The sequence below is a fragment of the Sander lucioperca genome, chromosome 24 (assembly GCF_008315115.2).
Source record: "Sander lucioperca isolate FBNREF2018 chromosome 24, SLUC_FBN_1.2, whole genome shotgun sequence".
In the NCBI taxonomy this organism is placed as follows: domain Eukaryota; kingdom Metazoa; phylum Chordata; class Actinopteri; order Perciformes; family Percidae; genus Sander; species Sander lucioperca.
In genome coordinates, this window is record NC_050196.1 from 1591831 (window position 1) to 1610972 (window position 19142).

A 19142-nucleotide genomic window follows, 5' to 3' on the forward strand; every position below is an offset into this window, starting at 1 on the left:
TAAAGAACTCTCCTCCCATGTTAGAAAGTGTAAAGGATCCAACCAGTTGTGTGTTTAATGGTCTAATCATCTCAGCTGGACTTGTAGCCGTTATATTGTTGGCTAGTTTACTTTAGAATAAAACATCAGATTTTATAAACTACATGTGTAATCTGAATGTGCAAAGTAACTAGTAACTGTGAATGTGCAAAGTAACTAGTAACTAAAGCTGTAACAGATGAATGTAGTGGAGTAAAAAGTACAATATTTCTCTCTGAAATGTAGCGGAGTAGAAGTAGAAAGTGGCATGAAAAGAAAAGACCCAAGTAAAGTATAAGTACCTCAACATTTGTACTGAAGTACAGTACTTGAGTAAATGTACTCAGTTACATTCCACCACTGTGCTTCAGTGTACAGCTGCAAACAGACGCTGTGTCAGACTGCAGGGCGGACATTTTGCATGTTTCCACTCGAGGGTGAAGGGTGTTTGTACATGTTGTGTGATTGATTTTAGTAACTTTAAGAATCATTTTCTTTTATAAATCCCTTGAAGGGCTTTTTTCTCTTGTTTGAACACATCATTTGTCCTTCTTTATTGGCCTGCAACACTGTAATCTCATCAGAAAGGGCAAAGGTCATTGCTGCAGTATGGTGAAACAGTGTGACCTGTTGAAATTAGGTAAGAGGAAACACACACACACACACACACAAGCGCGCGGTCACAAATATAGCTGTGGGATTCTTTCCCTCTGGCCACTCTGATTGCTGAGATCTTAACACTTCAGCAGAGGAAAGGTGTGTGTGTGTGTGTGTGTGTGTGTGTGTGTGTGTGTGTGTGTGTGTGTGTGTGTACTCCTATCTTTGTGAGGTCCAATGTTGAGTTAAAGACCTTGAGAGTAAGAACATTTTTGGAACATTAGGACTTTTTGTCAGGGTTTGGGTTGAATTTGGATATTTAGTTGTGATTGGTGAGATAACAGCAGTAGCCAGGGAATGTATTTTCCCTAAACATGTTAAAAAGTTAATTGTTAAAACGTGAATTAACTTAGGCCAATTCTCACATAAGCTATGTGACTCTTCTTTTACTCTTCTTGACTTCTTCCTGGTAACTGTCTTGCTTTCTTTGTGTTGTCTGTTATGCATCATATCAAATTGATGAGCTGTCGTCTATAATGAGTCTGAGGTAACAGATACGGTCCCTAAATGTCCCATATCATGCTCATTTTCAGGTTCATACTTGTGTTTTAGTTTTGTACTAGATCATATTTACATGCTGTAATGTTTAAAAAACACTATTTTTCTCATACTGTCTGTCTGAATATACCTGTATTCTCTGTCTGAAACGCTCCGTTTTGGCGCCTGTCTCTTTAAGCCCCCATCCAGAAAAAGCCCAGTCTGCTCTGATTGGTCAGTGTTTCCGGGTCTCTCGCATCGGCGCTCTCAGCGTCTCTACACTGTCATTGCAGCTGGGGAATGACTGTTACGGCACTGTAGCGCCACTTTCTACCAATATATATATATATAGTCTAGTTGTGACATCACAACCATACAGGAAGTCCTGACCGCTCATTTAAAGGCACAGTTTGTGAGTGCGGGCTGTGAACATTTCTCTGTGGATTGAGCGTTTTTATACTTTCACTGTATTTATATTGCACCTCGACCTGCTTTGTAATAAAAAAAGACATGGAAATCAAATTTTTTACAATATAGGACCTTTAAAGCCTGTTGGTCAGTGTGTTTCTGAACATTGTTTGTCCTTTGCCTCCAGGTTGTTGTTGTTGTTGGCCAGCTCACGAGACACGCCCACAGGAGGTCAAATGCCCCAAAACATCAGGGTATGACGAATTCAAGAAAGCAGGCTGAGAATGCAAATTGCTCTGTAATTATTTGTTGCATTAATATCAAAAAAAGGATTGCACATTGTAGATTGTAGGTAGTCTTGTTTGTTCCTCTAAAATGTATATATAGATGTCCACGTTTGGCATCTGCACTTATATTTCCCTGATTCCAACAGGCTTCAACCTCGAGCTCCAGCCAAAAGCCAGACAGGCGCCACACACCAACACACACACACACACACACACACACACACACACACACACACACACACACACACGCACACACACACACACACACACACGCACAAACGCACACACACGCGCACACACACACACACACACGCACACACACACACACACACACACACACACACACACACACATACACACACACACACACACTCTCTCTCTCTCTCTCACACACACACACACACACACACACTCAACACCGCTGGTCCGAGGCCAGCTTCCAGCACTCCATGTTTGTGCCAGCCCTGTCATCGCCGCTCCAAACACGCTGCTTGATAACGCCGGAGAGAGACAGAGGGAGTGGCTGCCAACACGGTATCTGATCTAACTATCGCTTCATGCTATTAAACCACAGTGATCGTCTTATGTAGAAACCTGGCACGGGTGTTAGAGGGAAGGTGGGGGAGGGCATGTAAGTCCTTTGGTGTATTCGATTAAGCTCCACCCATCACAGATGCTTCATTGATTTAGTCCTGCAGCACCTCCAGAAGGCTCAGCAGTCATTTTTAATATTTCACTTAATAACCTGTGACACTTTATTTCGACAAGACAAGGCCTGTTTTACTGATTTTTACAGCTCTGGAAAACTCCGGTAAAGGCTGTGAGGAGCATTCAAGAACGTGTTTTGATGACCTTTAATATCCAATTTAGTTTAATTAGGCAGGCATATAATGTCAGAGCTCAAACAAACAAGCTTTCAAGAGACTCATAATGCAGAGAGATCATTTAAACATGTAAAACGTTTGGATACAAGGGAGAAAAAAAACTGTTTGATTTGATTAGATGTTCATAAGACTAATAATAAGGTGCTTTTTGGAAATACTGAGTTACGTTAACTGTTGCATCGTACGTTCTGTATGTTTTATCACCCTTAATGCAGCCTTATCCACACTACAGGAGTGCAGTTCTGGTGTAAAAAGTACCAAATATCTTATATATATCTCAATATTTTTTTGCTAAAAAATAAATAAATAATGTTAAAACTATAGAGTTTTAAGTAACTATGAAATTATCTTTTTAAGTAGTGGTTACTTAATCCGCAAAAAAAGTTCATATTAATCAAAAAGTAAGAGTTTACTAAACTCATAGGAAAGTACAATTTTTACTGGCACTCAAGATTTTTAAGTGGGTAGAACTTCTAAACACATTTTAAGTTTACAGTAGGCTACTTATTCCAAATAATTAATTTGAGCATTCGGGTTCACAGTCCAGATCATTTTGAACATAGTTGATATACTAATGCCGACCTTACACCAAATGACTTTTCAAGCGATTCCACTGTCGCAGACTAATTTCACACACGCGCATGCACACACACAGTCACACACACACACACACAGACACACACACACACACACACACACACACACACACACACACAGACACACACACACACACACACACACACACACACACACAGAGGTTGAAGCAGAACAAGGCTGACAGCTTTACAGCCTCGCTTGTGTACAAACAGCGTCCCGAAGCGTTAGCGACCTCGAGAGTTGTGTATCACATTTTTAGATATTGTCATAATTGCCACTGTTTCTTCAAATAAAGACCATATTTCCCATCAGTCCCACTGATTCCTTCCTCTGAGGAAAAACAGTTTTAAAAATTGATACAGTATTTTTGCACATCAGCATGTACGGCAGAACAGAAAATCTGCAGACGTTCCCTTAAGTTACCAGCTAACGCTAGCGGTAGCAAGCTAGCTTGTGAAAGTTTTCAAAAACGAATCTAGATGTAGTCTTGCAAATTGTGACCCTGCAAGATGTCCAGTCTCTACATATTATGACAGATGTGAAATGATTGTCTTTAGATGTGAGATGATGTCAGACTTTAGTCTTTTCAAAGTCTTTTCAGAGTCTTCTAGTGGATGGTAGGTAAAAGTGTCAGAATCAGCCTTCAAAATCCATTGTGTGCAATTTTTGAGTAACTGTAGAATGCAAACTGCTCCTCCGGTTGTTAAAATCTCGAATTCCCACGAACACTACAAAGGACATGACCTCGGTGTCCTCTGCGTAAATGGTGTGAAGTCAGACTGAATCAACCACGCTGCACAGAAGTCACAGCCCCGCTCAGACCTTCACTGTATGATTAACAGCTCATCTCATGGTGGGAAGCTTTGAAATTCAGCCTGATAGAATTTGAAATAAATTGCTGAAGGAGATTTTTAATCAATCTACACCGTCTCGCCAAGAAACACGTCAACTAAAATGACTAATCCTGATAGTTGGACTGGACTGCAAACTCAGTATTGACCCGAGAATGCAGCTTTATCTTCTTTTTATTTATTTATTATACCTATGATTTGTTTCTGCACACTGCTCACTGCCTTTTACACGCATGTCACCTTGAATTTTGATGTTGTTATTCCTCCGATGCATTAAAGTTTAATATCATCGATACAGTATTTGCACATTCCTGAATGCTGGACAGCAGAGACGGAGATGCTTTGTTGCTGATGTTGAGCTGCATGTTCAGTTTAACTGCGCACACACATAAATAGCCTGGAATTTGGTTGACTCTAATTCCAGGCTCTGACTCTCTGTTCTGTGAGCACAGTGTACCTTCTTAAAGGGCAAATGATGCTAATCATATCTCTGTGTGTATCTGTGTGTTTGTGCGTGCATGCATGCGTGCGTGCAGATGAGCAGTGAGCGATGCCCCGTTCATCTTTTCTTGACTGAAAGGAGGAGTGAAACGAGGACACAACATGGCTGCGCGTTTGCGGAGCAGCTGCATTCGACAACGCTCTCTCTCAAGATCAACGGTCATCCTTTTTATCTATCTACCTATCTACCTATCTACCTATCTATCTTACTCTTTAAACCTGTGTTTTTCCATCTGTCCATCAATCAGGGAACACCGTGTGGGTTCATGTTGGGTAAAAGGGCTAAACACGCACACATGCACACAGACACACACACACACACACACACACACACACACACACACACACACACACACACACACACACACACACACACACACACACACACACACACACACACACACACGCATACACGCATGCACACAGACACACACACGAGCATGCACGCACGCACGCACGCACGCACGCACACAGACACACACACACACACACACACACACACACACACACACACACACGCATGCATACACGCATGCACACAGACACACACACGCGTCTGCACGCACACATGCACACACACACACACACACACACACACACACACACACACACAGAGGTTGAAGCAGAACAAGGCTGACAGCTTTACAGCCTCGCCTGTGTACAAAGAGCGTCCCGAAGCACCAGTGACCTCGAGGTTGTGTGTCACATTTTTAGATATTGTCATCATTGCCACTGTTTCTTCAAATAAAGACCACATTTCCCATCAGTCCCATTGATTTCTTCCTCTGAGGAAAAACGTGAAATTAAAAAGTTATATTTTTGCGCATCAACATTCAACCACCTACTGTCACAATAAACTCAACAAATTTTGAAATGTATGATATACTGATTGGCTTTTCAAAAGAGATGATGGTGCAGGCATGGTGATTTATGGGTGGAAATTACAAATCACTTAAATATATTGTTAAGTTCAATTATGTTCTAAGATTTGTAGTCACTTGTGTAGTTCAGGTAGCTCTCTGAGTGGCAGGGGCGGAAAAAAATTAAAAAAGCTACCTGCTGCATGTAGTGGGGAACCAGTGTGTAGCAGGGGCGGATTGGCCGTCTGGCAAATCTGGCAAATGCCAGAGGGGCCGAACCAATTTTTTTAATGTGGGCCGGTCAGATTATTTTTTTTAAAATATACAAATGAATTGTCTTTACAGACCGACAGCGCATAGGCCGTTTTTTATCGCTTGCGCCATTTCACTATGGTTATAATAATAATAATAATAATAATAATAATAATAATAATAATAATAATAATAATAATAATAATTATTATTATTATTATTATTATTATTATTATTATTATTATTATTAAGCATTTGGCCAGTTGGCAACGGCTGGCCTGGTCCCGAGATGGGCCGACCGACCCAATCAGAAGTTACTCAAATTGCGACGTTCAGTCAAAATCAAGCACTTCACCTTCAAACGGGATCTCCGTTTGCAGGGTTCAGGCTGTACCGGACTCTCCCAGTGATCATGATGTTCTGGGGGACCGGCTGCGCAGTGAGAAGCCGCTGCTGACGGGCGTAGAGCTTCGCCGGATTGCTGTCGGTCCGCGCGGCCGTCTGACGGCATCAGTATTAAATTGACAGTTTCATTACCGGTTAAAAACGTTGCGTTAAATAGTAGTCTAATTCAATGTTTTGGTACAGTTGGTTTTAACACCTGATGTGAAGAGGAGTAGCCTACACATGACAACCCTGAACAAGCAGCGTCGTTCTGCGCTGTCTTTCTGCTGTGCCCCATTCACTTAGTGTCACATTTTACACTTTGTAAGTTTAACTCTGCAATTAATCCGCGGTTCACATGTATGCATGAACTGTGGTGGTCCGTTACACTGTAGTCTCAAAATCCATGCACCATCACTGATCATTTTTGATCAATAGAATGTAGAAAACACACTTCATAACGTTTTGTATCCATAACATGATTGTGTTATTCTACAATTTAGCAGTAAAAGCAGTAGCCTCTGAAAGTCAATCCTACATTTTTCAACTTGGTAGCAAAACCTGCTCTTTGGGGGAAAAAAGTTACCATAAAGCCCATAAAACAACTGGACTTTGTCTGTCCGGCCAATGTCCCGGACGTGAAAGCCCCCTTACTGGACTATTGAATGTTATAATATTCCATTATTCAATTCAATTCAATTTTATTTATAGTATCAAATCATAACAAGAGTTATCTCGAGACACTTTACAGATAGAGTAGGTCTAGACCACACTCTATAATTTACAAAGCCCCAACAATTCCAATAGTTCCCCCAAGAGCAAGCATTAGCAGTGGCTATTGCGACAGTGGCGAGGAAAAACTCCCTTTTAGGAAGAAACCTCGGCAGACCCAGACTCTTGGTGGGCGGTGTCTGACGGTTGGGGTTATGACGGTACAGGATGTAGCGTGGCACAGCAGAGCATGGGTGGACGCGGTGGACGCAGCAGGACGTAGCCGGACATTGCAGGGAATCGCAGAGCGTAGCAGGGTGTAGCAGGTCCATAGCCACAGCTGCACCCAAGACCCAGGTCTTGGTGTCGCCCTAATCCGAGGCGATGTTCTGGGCGAAGAAGAAACATAAGGACTCCGGGGAGTAAACTCCCCAGAGCTAGGTGAGTAACAAGCACTTCTGAGACAGGATGTGCATAAAAGGAAACAAAAGAAAAGAGCGTGTCATAAGAAGGAACTTCCTCGGCAGTCTAGAATTATAACAGCATAACTAGGAGAGGCACTATATTATTGATTATACGATAGGTAAATCTGATGACTGTAAAGAGAAGCAGAGAGAAGCAGTGGTGCTGTGTCTGCAGCTATACACCCTGCCCCGCTGGTCTAGGCGTTCACTGCAACTCCTCACTCCCTAACTATAAGCTTTATCAAAGAGGAGAGTTTTCAGTTTAGTCTTAAATTGTCTTATATTTAGTATTTTAAATTGTTACCTGCCACCAGAATTTTGTGATTTCCTTGCCATAAATATAGACATTTTTACCATAAATTGGTGCCCAAAATGTATCAGAATGCAGGAATTGAAATCTTTTACCCTCAAAATTCAGGGAAAAACCCTGAAGTATAATCACAGACAGCCATAAAAACATTAAAATGGCAGAGTTAGAGAGATGGAGAACCAGACGGACAATATGTACAGTGTCAACAGAGAGAAACACGGACAATCAAACAGACAGACAGTGACAACAAAGAACAACATACTGTAGAGAATGACAGTAACAGCATACAAACGGCATAAACAGATTTGTTATAAACGTGTGCTCTTTAAAAAGTAGTAAGCATTGTTTGCCAGTTACTTACATTAAATGTTTAAAAATCTGTTACATAAGGTACTGCTTATATTATTTCACCATCTGTACACAAATGTAATTAGTGAATGCCGTGGGTGGGGCTGCATGGTAATGTGGGCTGGTGTGACTACGGTGCCAGGGCTGAATTTTTGTCCCAGTCCGCCCCTGGTGTGCAGAGAGTTTTCGAGCACACAGGGCAGCCTACATGGCAGGGGTTCCTTAAACGTAGCACTCAAAGGTCCGCATATGGTTTTTTTTAAGTTCAGGGATTGCTGATAACAAAAACAGTTAAATCCAATGACTTTTAACCTTTAAGCAACATACATTCAAGTTAAGTACTCTGTTTTCCTGGTCAACTTTTGTACCGATACCGCTACCTGGAATTCGGTACCGGTACCTATTTTCGGTAGCCCACTTTCTCTCTTATTTTTCGGATTGTCCGGATTGACTTGTCATTGGGTCCGGATGCGGGCCTTGGTCCGGACTTTTAGAAGCCCTGCTCTATGGCAGTGCTTCTCGTTTTCTCCATTTACTGTAAGGGAACCCATTAGTGCACTGCATCCCGCTTTCTCCACTCTAACGGCACCCTAGAGGGCACTTTATCATGTTGTATCTACCGATTAGAGCATCCAATAGGGCATTTTGACTGCGTTTCTTTCGAACATGGGGGCACCGAGGAGGTGGCCATTTCTTTGTGATGAACTTGTTTTTTGATAGGTAGCCTAATGTGTAACAACATAACTATAACACAAACCCAACAAGACAGACAGTTGGAGGACAAACATCCCCACAATAATACTTCTACATAAGCAACCAAGATGCAATACTTAGACACTTAGTTGCAGTAGTCAACAAATGCACCTTTTTCAAAGATTGCAGGTAAACTAGTCAGAAAGTTGTGCATTAGATATATATATATATATATATATATATATATATATACCTGTATACAGAATATGTTTTGTATTAGATGCAGCTGAGAGTATAGCGAAACTAATGTAATGTTGATACAGAATGAATTTTCTGCAGACATTTCAATGGTCAGCAATTAGACTCCAAATGTCAACAAGTGGGGTTATATTCTGAATATCTTCCCTGAATTTCTGTTAACTACATTTATTGAGGAAGTAGTTTATTTATTCATTCTGACAGATATTTCCTACCTGTCATAATGAGCTTCCTTATATGGTACACAGCATGTCCAATAAGAAGACAATTAAAAGTAATAACAGGATTGATGGTGTTCACTATATAGAAGCCATCCCTTTTATAACTTAAAATGTTAGATTTCTCAATTGAGTCACCAGGGTTTTCCAGGCAAAAAAAACCTCTGAGTCATGGAAAGCCAAGTGGCGGGTTTTGGCCTTGTGACCCCTGTTTGTCCCCCTTTTCTCGAGGTGAGATCCAGCTTTGTGTCACTCGTGCCAAATTCCCACGCGTTGAACTCTGCGACAGACGCCGCTCTAAAAGCTGGTGTCAGAGAGCAGGGGATTGGCCCGCGGTGACGTAATGTACCTGATGAATGCATCCGGCTCCTCCTCCTCCTCCTCTTCCTCCTTGTCCAGGCAGCCGGCCAGGCAGCATGAGCTCATACGTCCTTGAGGGTGGGGGGGTCATCTTTCATTCTTAAGTAGCCCCTTGACAAATGAAATGGGACTGAGACCGGTTTTTTTTTTCATAACACTTCAGAGAATAAGAGCACTGCTCTGCAAGGCTGCATTTACCTTACATCTCCGTGGTTAGTGTGACTCGCAGTAGGAATAAAAGCTGCAACTCCTGCAGCCAGTGGTGGAATGTAACTTAGTACATTTACTCCAGTACTGTACTATTTAAGGTACTTGTACTTTACTTGAGTCTTTTTCTTTTCATGCCACTTTCTACTTCTACTCCGCTACATTTCAGAGAGAAATATTGTACTTTTTACTCCACTACATCCATCTGTTACAGCTTTAGTTACTAGTTACTTTACACATTAAGATTCCTGCACACAAAACACATGTAGTTTATAAAATCTGATGTTTTATTCTAAAGTAAACTAGCCAACAATATAACGGCTACAAGTCCAGCTGAGATGATCAGACCATTAAACACACAACTGGTTGGGTCCTTTACTCTTTCTAAAATGGGAAGATGTTTCTGCATCGAGTACTTTTAATACTTTAAGTACATTTCCCTGATGACACTTACATACTTTCACTTAAGTTACATTTTTAATGCAGGACTTCTGCTTGTTACAGAGTTTTTTAACAGTGTGGTATTAGTACTTTTACTTAAGTAAAGGATCTGAATACTTCTTCCAGTGCTGCCTGTATTTGCATTTGTGAGCAATGAAGCATCAAAGCTGTTGGACTCACCTGTTCATTCAGTCATCTAATGTCCTTTATCAGTTCACGTGGGACCTGGCTGTGATGTCTTTAGTCAACACTTTTCACACATTTGTTTCTGCATTGTGAGGCACACTGTCACAGCCTATACTGAAGGTACTAAAATACCTAACTGCGTTTAAACAATCAGCCTGGTTTTATGGCACTGACCCTTGGATAAGTGAAACTGCCCTGTAAACCAGAGGAACCCTCTCTCTCCCTCTCAGATATCCCTCTGCTCGTGTACACCTCATCACTAGGTGCTAGATAAGACTCTTAGACATCACATCTGCACTAAGTGCAACTTGCACAATAGGTTTATCTACATCTTTATCATTACTAGTTATTGTTGTACTAGCAGTTGCACATTTTATATTCCCAACTTATATATATTTTAAATATTCAAATATTTGTTGTTCTTGTATTATTACTATCCTATTATTATTTAATGTATATTGTATGTATGTATATTGTATCCTAGTATTTCATGTATATTCTGATATTTTGCTGCTGTAACACTAATTTACCATTTTGGGATTAATAAATATCTATCTAAACACTTGTTGACCTTGATAAGAGAGATATAGAATGATGAATTAATAATGTCGCCCCCCCAAAACAGTTTGGTGAAATTACAACAAGGAGTATTATTAATAAAATACTGTTTTGCCCAGCTATTCATTTGCCCAAACACAATCTTGATATTAAAATCTTTAAGCTATTGTAGCTCAGGTATTCCTTCAGATTGGGAGTTGTATTTGAAGCACAATATTTTGTTAAACACTGACCTCTGGTGGCGAAATATCTCAACTACACACACATTAAAAAGGAATACATTCTACAGCTCAGACACATCCACTGTGACATACAGTATAACAAAAAAAGCATAGGTGTCCATACTGATAAAATAGCAGCTGGAGTACAGTTTGATACTTAATGTTGGAATAAATACACATGCATTTTAACCAAGGGCGTAGGTTTTGTATAATCTGGGTGTGTTCCCTAGAACGTTCTGTGTGTCAAACACTTCATTTCCTACGTTCTACTGAATTTTTTTTTTGCAACACTTTGTGCCTTTTCTGCAGCATTTTGAGCCTCCTGAACAGTTATTTTGACCTATTTTGGGGAGTGGGTTGTCTTTCATATTATTTTAAGGGGGGACAAATCAGGGGACATATCCCCTGCATCTGTGTGATGAAACACTACCACCTAGTGGCCAAATTAAATATGACCCGCAGTTGAGTGTGACCTACATTTCGCTGCAAGCATAAAATAAATGAGAGGAGTATACTCAACCTGCTCTTTACTAAAGGAACATACAGGGGAGATAAATCCATTGCATGGATAATATCGCTGTAAGTACATTTTAAAATCATGGATTTTGCTTGCTACTTTAGAAAAGCCTATCTAAAAACTCAGATTTCTTTTGTATTAAACAGGTCAGTAAACTCAACGTTTGGCAATGGCACTTGACGTGAATGTGACGCAGGCAGGTGGCAGGGTGGGCCCACATGGCAATTAACGGCAGCGCCTCACATTACACCGAGTTTAACGGGATTTTGAATGCAGTCCGTCATTATTTACCGGGGGAAAAGAGCGTTTTTATCGAGACAGACACGACCCACGGTTCGTTTGACCTGTTGTTTTACTCTTTCTGTACAACATGTTGGTTGCTGTCTTATTTAATTAGCTGCTAAAGTGATAGTATCCATGCTTAACTTTGTCTAACTTTACCCAACATGTAAGCTAGCTAGAGCTTTTGGCTAACTTTACCCCAAACACAGTTCGCTAGACCGGGGTGAATTTAATGTAACTCTCAAGTTGTCCTTGGGTCAAATTTGACCCGTTTTCAAAAGTTTCTATATATAAAAAAAATCGGATTCTTTCAACCTAATTGCCCAAAAATAACATTGTTGGTTCCATACAACGTTCTTCACAAGTTTAAAGAATCGGATAAGTTTGAACCGGACAATGCTATATAGTAGTTCACCTTTTAAATAAAGTGATACCCAATTCGCAAAACAACAGACAGGTGAAAGTTTAACACACACACACACACACACTAGGAAAAGATACAAAATGTCACCCTAATGGTAGGAATAACTTGTTCTAAATGTCTTGGCATGTAGTGACCTAATTTGACTTGGACATCTACACTCACCTAAAGGATTATTAGGAACACCTGTTAAATTTCTCGTTAATGCAATTATCTAATCAACCAATCACATGGCAGCTGCTTCAATGCATTTAGGGCTGTGGTCCAGGTCAAGACAATCTCCTGATCTCCAAACTGAATGTCAGAATGGGAAAGAAAGGTGATCTAAGCAACTTTGAGCGTGGCATGGTTGTTGGTGCCAGACGGGCTGGTCTGAGTATTTTCCAATCTGCTCAGTTACTGGGATTTTCACGCACAACCATTTCTAGGGTTTACAAAGAATGGTCTGAAAAAGGAAAAACATCCAGTATGCTGCAGTCCTGGGGGGTGAAAACGCTTTGTTGATGCTAGAGGTCAGAGGAGAATGGGCCGACTGATTCAAGCTGATAGAAGATCAACTTTGACTCAAATAACCACTCGTTACAACCGAGGTATGCAGCCAAGCATTTGTGAAGCCACAACATGAACAACCTTGAGGCGGATGGGCTACACCAGCAGAAGACCCCACCGGGTACCACTCATCTCCACTAAAAATAGGAAAATGAGGCTACAATTTGCACGAGCTCACCAAAATTGGACAGTTGAAGACTGTAAAAATGTTGCCTGGTCTGATGAGTCTCGATTTCTGTTGAGACATTCAGATGGTAGAGTCAGAATTTGGCGTAAACAGAATGAGAACATGGATCCGTCATGCCTTGTTACCACTGAGCAGGCTGGTAGTGTGGTGGTGGTGTAATGGTGTGGGGGATGCTATCCTATCAATATGGGCCAACATCTCTAAAGAATGCTTCCAGCACCTTGTTGAATCAATGCCACAAAGCATTAAGGCAGTTCTGAAGGCGAAAGGGGGTCAAACACGGTATTAGGATGGTGTTCCTAATAATCCTTTAGGTGAGTGTACAGTCCTGCTAGCTTTGTGGTTGGATGTTTGAGTTCCTTGTAGGCCTGCGCGATATGAGGAAAATATGCGATAACGTTGCTGAATATCGCGATAACCATATTACGTGCGATAAATAAACAGATATTAAAGTGTCCTCAGTTCTGCTGCTTTCAGTATTCTGCTAAAATACAACAAACTGCTCGTTGCATTTAAAACTAACGAAAGGAAATCATTCCTTGACTTTTATTGAGTAAATTGAACATTGAATTGAATATAAAAGGCACTACCAAAAAAGTGTTTTCATATTAAAATGCAGTTTTCTGCTGATATTTTCTTTCTACTAACACAACAAATGTGATTGTCTTTCGCGATATGTTGTGGCCTTTCGCGATATGTATATTGAGTCAGTTAATATTGTGATGACGATCAAAAATGAGATATTTTATACAGCCATAGGCGGACTGGTAATCTGGCAATTCTGGCGAATGCCAGGAGGGCCGATTTGGGCCATTTGTATGGCTGCAGCCTGGAGCCTCCCGTCTGGTTCCTTCTGGCTTCTACTTTTCAAAATAAAAGCATGTCATATGTTTTAAATATGCAAGCATGTCCATTCTATTCTAAGATGGTGCCATGGTGGTTTATTTGAAAGTGTTATGAATTGCTCCAGTGTGTGTATTATCTAATTATGAAAACCTGTAAGTGCGCCTCATGCTGCTACAATCTCACATGAGGCTGGTTTTTGCAATTATAAAGTGAATAATGTCCCCATCTGAAATTGGGCTGGTAAGGGACGGAATTGTCCCAGTCCGCCCCTGTGCAGCCCTAGTCCCTTGGTAGCTGAAAACAATATCTTATGTAGAAGTCTTTCAAAGCCAGTGATTGATGGGATGTGTAGGAACTTAATTGAGTGTCTCATATGGAGGTTGATCTCTCTCTCTCTCTCTCTCTCTCTCTCTCTCTCTCTCTCTCTCTCTCTTTTTTTTTTTTTGCAGTGTGAACGGATGTGTTGCAGCCAAGGTCCAGCGCACAAAGCAACTACACCGAAGAAGCAAAGACAGGTAGGCTAAACCCTCACACCTGCTGATAGGGCTGGGTAGTGGTACCCAATTCAATAGCAGTGTTTCCCACAGATTAGAAAGCAATTTGTGGCGGGGGAATACTTATTTTCGTAAACAATCAAGTACCAAAAACTGAGGAGGACAGCTGTTGGATGCTGTCCTCCTCTCCTACTTCAATGCCTAACGAATCTATCTCTTTCTCCCTAACCCTGTCTTTCACTGGTTGAAGCCTGAAAATATAGTAAACAAATTAATAACCTAATTAATTCCACTGGTGGGACTGTTGAGCTCTGTTTCAGACTGATCCCTCCGGTTCAGGCTGGTCCTCATCCTCAACACGGGCCTTTTTCAGTCGCGGAAAATACTTTTCAATACTCATCTGGATTGAAGCAGCAAACATTCAGTGTAAGAGTAAAGAAATGACATAACATTATTTATAATACATTTATTTGATTGACAGCTCCTTCATATAGTGTTTTGACCTCGACAACCCAACTGCATTTTACTGCAAACGTGCGACTAGTTAACTTTCTAAAGCAGGCGCAATCGCTTGTTTGCTAAGAGTTAAGTCGGGACTTAACATTGTATTCAGAATATCAAATATTTTTATAGCACTTTTTAATGTGTGATTGTGTAAAGGTGTTCACGAGATAGATACGAGCCTTTCGTGGACTTGTGAATTTTGCCAGCCGTCTTCTCTCCTTTATGGAGACAGACGCTGTGTGCACGGTGGGCTCAATGGTGTTTTAAGCCTCCAACATCACCTTCCAGGCAGCTAACCCTCACCTTAACCCTTGAAACATAACCATTGTCGCGCTGCTTGGAAGGTGACGTTGGGGGCTAAAAACACCAAACACCATGGTGTGTGTGTGTGTGTGTGTGTGTGTGTGTGTGTGTGTGTGACACACAAGTGACAGAGACGGAGGAGGGCAGGAAAAGGAAATGCCTTCAGTGTTTTCCCTAACTTTGTGGTAGATTTAGGTCTGCGTATTTGGAGGGGGGTCTATGGGTCCTTTCTCAAGAAAATGTTACGTTTTTCATACATTCTCCGTACATTTTGTGTCTCTTTGTAGTCTTGTTGTCTCTTTGTTGTAGTTTTGCGTCTCTTTTTTCATTTCATCATTTTGGACCGTTATCATATCTGCCTAAAATGTTGGGAAAGCTAGAACAGATAATAAATGAATAACACTCATAAACCTTGATGCCATAACTTACTAAAGATGTCCAACTACAATCATTTGATCCAAGAAAAGTCTTTTAGTTACATTCATTCGGCATTAGGTGCTGCCCAAAACGGCTCGGGTGCTGCAGCTAACCCTTATAATGGGGAGGAAAACCCTGGCCCTGTCATTCAGTACCCAATTTCCGTACCTAATGAGCAAATCTTCAGAGTCAGTGAGCCAATCAGCACGCAGCATGCCTCAGAGTGATCAATGCTACTTCACCTATAGACCATATATTATATACCTACAATAGAAGTATTTTTAACTAAGTAAAGCGCTGTAACGTGAACAGTCCATAGTGCCATAGAACGATAAAATCTGAGCAGCAGTTGTTGGTTGTACTTAGCTGCTACAGAGCTCCGGGACGCCGGCCACCAGCGGCAGTTGTTCATCCTTCAATAGGTGACTGTGAGCCGGCTACAGGCACCGCCAGATGACGCTCCTTTCAGGGGCCGTGGTAGTGGAGTTTAGCCAGAAAAAGTGAGCGTCATGCGGCCATGACAGTTAAGTTTAGGCACCAAAACGACTCGTTAAGTTTAGGAAAAATATCATGGTTAAAACACTCCAGAGGAAGGAACGAGTGTTTCCTGGGTTTTGTTTTTGCTGCAAAGTCAACTCCGCTCTCCAGCTTGAAAGCTCTGTGTTTATGTTGACACCACATTGTGCTATTTCATTTTGAGATTATTTTCCATTGGATATTGACGTTCATAAATAAGTGTTTTGGCTTTTGTTTTGTTGTGCATGATCAAAAAACATCCCTCCTCCCCCCCTCTGCTTTTTTCACAAATCACACCCTGTAGAGGCAGTTTGTAGTAGTTTGGCAGTACTTTCAGTCAAAAGAAGGCCATTCAAGTCCAGCTACATGTTCAATTTGCAATGCCGATTTGTCTGGTGGTGGCAAGGACCCTAAACTATACACAACATCACCGCTGTTACATCTGGTATGAAACATCTGAAAGAATACGAGTTGTGCATGAAGGAATCTACAGACAGCAGCCAGAATGCAGCAACTTCAGGTACGGTGATTAATGTGTTTACTGTGTTAATGGACTGAGGATGGGAGGAGGATTCGGTATTCGGTTTCGGATTCGACAGAATCTTAACCAGTGGATTCGGTATTCGGCCAAACGCCAAAAATCTGGATTTGGTGCATCCCTAATGATTTTGTCCAACCTTGCATCTGACCCACTTGTTTATGGGTGGATTTTCACCTCTTAGATATTGAAAGGAATAATTAAAAACACATTTCAACTTTTTTTTAAATCCCAGTTTTGATATGGAGCGAATGAATCTCCCCTACTGGAGTACATACATGGAGAAGGCATTAGAGTACACCCTACCTTGCTTTGAATTTCTGTCCTAACAATGATCACAAGGCTGCAAATTGTCATCATCTTCTCTTCGTTATTCTTTAATGTAACTGATATGGTATCTATTTTGGTTAGACTGGGGGGGAAACCCAGACTAAGTAAGATGTTGGATTTGAGCGCCACATTATACATGTAATAACAGTTTAGGGATACAATCCATCACTGCTGTCCTGTGTCACATCAGCCAGTGGAGGAAGGAAAAAAAAAAGGAAGAAGTTGATCCGTCTCCCCGGGTCATCGTTTTTCAGCGTAATAGATGACAAATAATTGGCCATTCATCAATAGCAATAGATGAGAGCTGAAATGATTTATTGCCTTTACAACAAAAATTGGGCCGGCCCTGCAATGATGATGGAGCGCTCCGGTCAGTGAGGCAGAAAGAAGAGAGGGAAAGAAGGGAGGTAGATGCAAAAGAAAAGATAAGAGGAAGGAATAAAAAAGGGAAGGAAGGAGACAAGGAAGAGGAAACTGTAAAGATGACGAGGAAACGGACAGGAAAGGAAGGAGAAGGAGGGAAGAGGGGGAAAGAAAAGAGTAAAAGTGACGCAGAAGGAAGAATGAAAAGTAAAGGGGTGGATGAAAAGAGCGAGGATTCAACAAGAGAATTGTAGTCTCGAACCTTGTGTTAAATCCACTTCTGTCAGCAGTAGGCAGAATTAGTCTTGACTCGTTCTTTCTTTATTTCCACTTCTTTATTCGTTACAAACTTTCTGTTAAAAAACATTCTGCCGTGGCCGGGATAGCTCAGTTGGTAGAGCAGGCGCACATATATAAAGGTTTACTCCTCGGCGCCGCTGGTTCGACTCCGACCTACGGCCCTTTGCTGCATGTCATTCCCAACTCTCTCTCCCCTATGTCTTCATCTGTCCTGTGGAATTAAAGGCCTAAGGGACCGTTGAGCATTTATGGAATGGACCACCGGAGGAAAATAGGGGAGTGTCATGTCTTTTTATTCTTTGATGGGAGGGTCATCCAATTTTTTGTAGTCTAGGGGGGAGGGTCACCCAACTTTTGTATTCATGAGAACAGTACAATTTCAAAGTGGCTTGTTTGGTGCATATTTATCCATGTAGCTCTCTCAGTCTCTCATCACTAGCAGATGGTCCCTCCCTGTTTAGTCAGCCAGACAATTTGAGCTGTAGCTTTAGAGACCGTGGGATTTCCCAAACTGAATAAATCCCGCTCGCACATATAAACACAAAACTGCTTTGCTAGCTCCATCGTGTTGTAACTAAGACATCTGCTGAAAAAATTCATTCATTAGCATGATTGCCGTACTGTTTAGTTCAAAAACATCCGAAACACCGTACGAAAACATACCAGACGCGAGCTTTTAGTTTGAAAAGTCGAAGCTCGCAGATTGCACCAGCCGGGAGGGCATGAGACGGGAGGTCTCCGGGCTGCAGCCATACCCGACTCAAATATCCTTTCGGTCCTGGTGATTATTTGTGAAATTGTGCAAAGGACAGCCTTTTCAAGGCATTTGAGAAGGAAGGAGTGGTAGCATGTAAGCCCCCAAACTGACCCTTGTCTGAGAAATGGAGTTTTGGGTAATGTTCAGCTTTGGCAAGCTTACCTATGCTAAAATATACAATGACTGAGGAAGCCTAGTGACGAGTCCATAGCAACCAGTGTTGAATTTGTTATTTCCCAGTGTCCTTTGCTGATTGGTCTGTGTTTTATTGTTTTATTTCATGTGAATACTAGTTTACTAGAGGAGGAACTTAGTATTTGAAGTAATGCAGTAATGCAGGAAGTGTGCAATTAGTTTCCATGCTTATATGTACATGCTTGTATTTCCACAACTATGTTAGTGAGTAAATCTACTGAAATGGCCACCACACCATAACAGAGTGTGATGCGTAAGATGAGAATGCAGAGGTTTTATCACGTAAGTCATTGCTGTAAAAAAACAATGGCTATCTGTATGCCAAGCGCAAACCAGTACAGAATGCATCAATACATTGTTGGGGAGGGTCATCCCTTTTTTCCATATCATTTTGGAGGGTCATCCAAAAGTTATTTCTGGTGAAGGGAGGGTCAGGTCTTTTTTGATTAAAGATCACAAAACTCCTCCGGTG

At 41.3% G+C, this 19142-nt stretch overlaps 1 long non-coding RNA gene across 1 annotated transcript in view; it reads left to right on the plus strand.

Annotated features, from left to right (window-relative positions):
* Positions 1 to 11853: 11853 nt before the first annotated feature.
* The window catches only part of LOC116048635, a 35129-nt gene continuing 27840 nt past the window's right edge, over positions 11854 to 19142 (plus strand). Inside the window, exons 1-2 of the long non-coding RNA XR_004104704.2 lie at positions 11854 to 12001; positions 14403 to 14468. This is a non-coding gene — a long non-coding RNA (uncharacterized LOC116048635). The remainder of the gene's footprint in view (positions 12002 to 14402; positions 14469 to 19142) is intronic.